Source organism: Coregonus lavaretus (assembly GCF_964263955.1).
Source record: "Coregonus lavaretus genome assembly, chromosome: 23".
Classification (NCBI taxonomy): domain Eukaryota; kingdom Metazoa; phylum Chordata; class Actinopteri; order Salmoniformes; family Salmonidae; genus Coregonus; species Coregonus lavaretus.
The window spans coordinates 5110052-5117044 of NC_140010.1; positions in this window are offsets into that span (position 1 = coordinate 5110052).

Here is a 6993-nt window from a genome sequence, read left to right on the forward strand (position 1 = left end):
GACTAGGGCTCTGGTCAGCACTATATAGGGAATACAGATGTAGGATCTAATTTGATCACTTTTATTGCTGGGAAATTTCCTGCACAGCAAAAAATGCAAACTTGTGTATTCAAGATTTAAAATACTTCTAAAGTTGTAATTTCCACTCGAAAATGTCTGACTTGATTTGCCCTAACGAAAAAATGATCAACCCCTACAAAAAAAATTCCATTAATTATAATCCACATAATAATTCACATTTCCTGTTGCTGCAGGATAATGTTTCTGCTCTAGCAAACTGGCTCAAATTAAGATCCTACATCTGTAGGGTTCCATTTGTGTCAATCATGGATGTTTTTTGGAGCCCTCTGTTAACTCAACAGCAGCATGAAGAATGACTGGACTCAGTCTGCTCATTCTTCATTTCCTATGGCCACATGATGGCTCCATGATTGTGTCCCAAATAGCACCCTATTCCTTATATAGTGCAGCACTTTTGACCAAGGCCCATAGGGTTCTGGACAAAAGTAGTGCACTAGGTAGGGAATACGGTACAATTTAGGATGCACCCCTTCACTCTGTCTCTCCGTACTTCGCTTTCCCCACATTTTCACAGCCCAATGTCCCCATTCTACACACACACACACACACACCCTGATCAAAACACCAGGGTCAGAGGTCACACATACACACACACAGTTGTACTGTACACACAAATGGCTGCTGCGTTAGTTTGTCTGCTTTGATCATTTCTGTTGTTTTGTATTTTGACTACCATTAGATTAGAGATTCCAAACACAACATGGCCGGGATTCAATCCAAGATGTGTTGTGGAGCAAAGCAGTCGAGGTATACCAAACTCAGAGGACCGTTATTAGCATGTTTTAATCACTCCTTTGTAAATGTTAGATTATCAGACACTCAAGAAGAAGGTCTGATTTCATTATTACTGAAACAGGATACAAGTGGGAAATATAAAGATCTAGTCCATTTAAAAAATTGGAGGCCCCTTACAATTCAGTGTTGTGATGCAAAAATTCTAGCGCATAGAATTAAAAAGGTATTGTCGGACATTATTCATTCTAATCAGACAGGTTTTTTACATGGACGATACATTGGAGATAATATAAGGCAAGTACTGGAAACAATAGAACACTATGAATAAACTGGGAAACCAGGCCTGCTATTCATTGCAGACTTTGAAAAGGCATTTGATAAAGTAGGACTGGAGTTTATATATAAATGCCTGGAGCATTTCAATTTTGGAGAATCTCTTATAAAATGGGTTCAAAACATGTATAGTAACCCTAGGTGTAAAATAGTAAATAATGGCTATTTCTCAGAAAGTTTTAAACTGTCAAGAGGAGTAAAACAAGGTTGTCCACTATCGGCATATCTATTCATAATGGCCATCGAGATGTTAGCTATTCAAATCAGATCCAGCAATAATATCAAGAAATTAGAAATCCAGGGCTTAAAATCAAAGGTGTCATTGTACACTGATGATTCATGTTTTCTTTTAAATCCACAACTTGAATCCCTCCACAGCCTCATAGAGGATCTAGATACATTTTCTAAGGTATCTGGATTACAACCAAACTATGATAAATGTACTATATTACGTATTGGATCACTAAAAAATACAATTTTCACATGACCATGTAGTTTACCAATAAAATGGTCTGATGGTGATGTGGATATACTTGGAATACATATCCCAAATGAAATAAATGATCTCACTCCAATAAATTGTAATAGAAAGTTAGCAAAAATAGATAAGATCTTGCTACAATGGAAAGGTAAATCCCTGTCTATTTGTGGAAAAATCTTGCTTATGGTCTTGCCTACGCATAGCGAACAGTTTTTTAAATTATATGAGAAAAAAATGTCAATTTTATTTGGAACGGCAAGCAAGACAAAATTAAATGGGCCTAATTATGTAATGAATTTGAATTCGGAGGAAATAAATTATTAAACCATTAGACCTATCACTAAAAGCTTCAGTCATACAAAAGTTATACTTAAATCCGAACTGGTTCTCTAGCAAATCAGTAAAATTGTCTCACCCCATGTTCAAGAATAGCCTTCTTCCCTTTATTCAGATTACAACCTCTCACTTTCAGTTATTTGAAAAGGAAACATCTCCCAAATATCATTTTCTAAATTTTAATTTTAATCTTTAATGAAAAAATGTTTTGAAAAGGTATAATCTTCATAAATGATATCATAGTTAGGACTGGTGGAGTTATGTCGCACATGCAGCTAACAAAAAGATATGGAAATGTCTGCTCTACCCAAAATTACAACCAAATAATTGCAGCATTACCGCAAAAATGGAAGAGGAAAAAGTAAGGAACTTGTCTGTCGGCCCTGCATTGTTCACTAGTTTACTCCAATTAGGGGAGGGGTGGTGGGGTTGGAAAGTAATAAAGGGAAATATTTTTTTAAATAAAGGATATGTATATATATATATGTATTTATATGTATGTGTATGCATGTATATGTGTGTGTGTATATATATACAGTGGGGAGAACAAGTATTTGATACACTGCCAATTTGGCAGGTTTTCCTACTTACAAAGCATGTAGAGGTCTGTCATTTTTATCATAGGTATACTTCAACTGTGAGATACGGAATCTAAAACAAAAATCCAGAAAATCACATTGTATGATTTTTAAATAATTAATTTGCATTTTATTGCATGACATAAGTATTTGATCACCTACCAACCAGTAAGAATTCCGGCTCTCACAGACCTGTTAGTTTTTCTTTAAGAAGCCCCCCTGTTCTCCACTCATTACCTGTATTAACTGCACCTGTTTAAACTTGTTACCTGTATAAAAGACACCTGTCCACACACTCAATCAAACAGACTCCAACCTCTCCACAATGGCCAAGACCAGAGAGCTGTGTAAGGACATCAGGGATAAAATTGTAGACCTGCACAAGGCTGGGATGGGCTACAGGACAATAGGCAAGCAGCTTGGTGAGAAGGCAACAACTGTTGGCGCAATTATTAGAAAATGGAAGAAGTTCAAGATGACGGTCAATCACCCTCGGTCTGGGGCTCCATTGCAAGATCTCACCTCGTGGGGCATCAATGATCATGAGGAAGGTGAGGGATCAGCCCAGAACTACACGGCAGGACCTGGTCAATGACCTGAAGAGAGCTGGGACCACAGTCTCAAAGAAAACCATTAGTAACACACTACGCCGTCATGGATTAAAATCCTGCAGCGCACGCAAGGTCCCCCTGCTCAAGCCAGCGCATGTCCAGGCCCGTCTGAAGTTTGCCAATGACCATCTGGATGATCCAGAGGAGGAATGGGAGAAGGTCATGTGGTCTGATGAGACAAAAATAGAACTTTTTGGTCTAAACTCCACTCGCCGTGTTTGGAGGAAGAAGAAGGATGAGTACAACCCCAAGAACACCATCCCAACCGTGAAGCATGGAGGTGGAAACATCATTCTTTGGGGATGCTTTTCTGCAAAGGGGACAGGACGACTGCACCGTATTGAGGGGAGGATGGATGGGGCCATGTATCGCGAGATCTTTGCCAACAACCTCCTTCCCTCAGTAAGAGCATTGAAGATGGGTCGTAGCTGGGTCTTCCAGCATGACAGTGACCCAAAACACACAGCCAGGGCAACTAAGGAGTGGCTCCGTAAGAAGCATCTCAAGGTCCTGGAGTGGCCTAGCCAGTCTCCAGACCTGAACCCAATAGAACATCTTTGGAGGGAGCTGAAAGTCTGTATTGCCCAGCGACAGCCCTGAAACCTGAAGGATCTGGAGAAGGTCTGTATGGAGGAGTGGGCCAAAATCCCTGCTGCAGTGTGTGCAAACCTGGTCAAGAACTACAGGAAACGTATGATCTCTGTAATTGCAAACAACGGTTTCTGTACCAAATATTAAGTTCTGCTTTTCTGATGTATCAAATACTTATGTCATGCAATAAAAAGCAAATGAATTACTTAAAAATCATACAATGTGATTTTCTGGATTTTTGTTTTAGATTCCGTCTCTCACAGTTTAAGTGTACCTATGATAAAAATTACAGACCTCTACATGCTTTGTAAGTAGGAAAACCTGCAAAATTGGCAGTGTATCAAATACTTGTTCTCCCCACTGTATATATATATATATATATATGCGAAAACAAAAACATGGGGGATTGGAAGTGATGCAGACAATTGCATTGATGGAAGTTACAATCTATCTGCAATATTAAAGCTGATCTACTCCTCACAAAAATGTATGCACTCACTAACTGTAAGTCGCTCTGGATAAGAGCGTCTGCTAAATGACTAAAATGTAAAATGGATAGCAGAGCTATCTGGGTTAGACCAGGGTAGGATAGACATCTGTGTGGCCTGGTTGTGCGTTCATTTTGGCCATGTACGTGTATCACCACTCCCTTCGTCTGTGGCTAGTCCCAAATGGCACCCTATTCCATACATAGTGCACTATTATCGACCAGAGTCCTATGGGCCCTGGTGAAAAGCAGTGCACTATATAGGGAATAGGGTGGCCATGACCCCCGTTACATACACACACAGGCCTACATAGACAACAAGTAAACGATACAGGATGTGTATAAAAGTGTAAACACCCTAGTATAACCACAACCGTCCCTTCATTGGTGACATAATAACACCATGAATATAATATGACGACAATAATACGGACTTCATATATGGAAGGCATTTATTTTGAATATAAAATGAGGGATGAGGAAAGAAGTTTATGAATGAAGTTATATATTTTGAACAGAGGGCTACCCCATCAAACACGTTTATTTACAGCTAGCTATAGTCTCTAATCTACTCCTATGTTTTCATCTGGAAGAAAGGGTAAGGGTGAGACCAGGAAGAAAGGGTGAAATCTGGAAGAAAATGTGAGATTTGGAAGAAAGGGTGAGATCTGGAAGAAAGGGTGAGATCTGAAAAAAAGGATGAGATCTGGAAGAAAGGGTGAGATTTGGAAGAAAGGGTGAGATCTGGAAGAAAGGGTGAGATTTGGAAGAAAGGGTGAGATCTGAAAAAAAGGATGAAATCTGGAAGAAAGGGTGAGATTTGGAAGAAAGGATGAGATCTGGAAGAAAGGACGAGATCTGGAAGAAAGGACGAAGTCTGGAAGAAAGGACGAGGTCTGGAAGAAAGGATGACAACTGGAAGAAAGGGTGAGATCTGGAAGAAAGCTGTTTAAAAGAAAGTCAAGAGGACTCCGGTAGAAACAGAGATCAAAGGGAGTTCTGATTACTCTGATCCGTGGTTGGCAGCAACATTATAGTTGCAACCCAAATGGCACCTTCTTACCTATGTAGTGCACTACTTTTGACAAGGACCCATCGGGCTCTTATCAAAAGTAGTGCACTATATAGGGAATAGGGCACAAAGATCCAATATGTCATATATGGGTTCTATATGTAATTCTATGCAATAGGGTGCCATTTGGGACAGTCACACGGGCCCTACTGATAGACCTCTCCACCTCCTCTCCTCTCCTCTTTTCTCCACAGAGGGGATTACCGCTGCATGTGAAGTCAAATCAACAATGATTGTCAATGTCCTAAGTGAAATAATGATGGTGATTTGCATGATCAGAGTTGACCCACAGCGACAGAGTCACTGTGTGTAGGCCTACACATCCACCACTATAGAGCACTGTGCCCAATACAAAATGGGGTAAAGCAAAGTACCAAATACTATATCATACGTACAGTGGCTTGCGAAAGTATTCACCCACCCTTGGCATTTTTCCTATTTTGGATTTAAAACCTGGATTTAAAATGGCTTTTTTTGGGGGGGGGGGGGGGTTGTATCATTTGATTTACACAAGATGCCTACCACTTTGAAGATGCAAAATATGTTTTGGGGTGAAACAAACAAGAAATAAGACAAAAAAAACAGAACTTGAGTGTGCACAACTATTCAACACCCCCCCCCCCCCCAAAGTCAATACCTTCGCAAGTCTCTTGGGGTATGTCTCTATAAGCTTGGCACATCTAGCCATTCTTCAAGGCAAAACTGCTCCAGCTCCTTCAAGTTGGATGGGTTCCGCTGGTGTACAGCAATCTTTAAGTCATACCACAGATTCTCAATTGGATTGAGGTCTGGGCTTTGACTAGGCCATTCCAAGACATTTAAATGTTTCCCCTTAAACCACTCGAGTGTTGCTTTAGCAGTATGCTTAGGGTCATTGTCCTGCTGGAAGGTGAACCTCCGTCCCAGTCTCAAATCTCTGGAAGACTGAAACAGGTTTCCCTCAAGAATTTCCCTGTATTTAGCGCCATCCATCTTTCCTTCAATTCTGACCAGTTTCCCAGTCCCTGCCGATGAAAAACATCCCGACAGCATGATGCTACCACCACCATGCTTCACTGTGGGGATGGTGTTCTCGGGGTGATGAGAGGTGTTGGGTTTGTGCCAGACATAGCGTTTTCCTTGATGGCCAAAAAGCTCAATATTAGTCTCATCTGACCAGAGTACCTTCTTCCATATGTTTGGGGAGTCTCCCACATGCCCTTTGGCGAACACCAAACGTGTTTGCTTATTTTTTCTTTAAGCAATGGCTTTTTTTCTGGCCACTCTTCTGTAAAGCCCAGCTCTGTGGAGCGTACGGCTTAAAGTGGTCCTATGGACAGATACTCCAATCTCCGCTGTGGAGCTTTGCAGCTCCTTCAGGGTTATCTTTGGTCTCTTTGTTGCCTTTCTGATTAATGCCATCCTTGCCTGTTCTGTGAGTTTTGGTGGGCGGCCCTCTCTTGGCAGGTTTGTTGTGGTGCCATATTTCTTTCAATTTTTTAATAATGGATTTAATGGTGCTCTGTGGGATGTTAAAAGTTTCTGATATTTTTTTATAACCCAACCCTGATCTGTACTTCTCCACAACTTTGTCCCTGACCCGTTTGGAGAGCTCCTTGGTCTTCATGGTGCCGCTTGCTTGGTGGTGCCCCTTGCTTAGTGGTGTTGCAGACTCTGGGGCCTTTCAGAACAGGTGTATATATACTGGG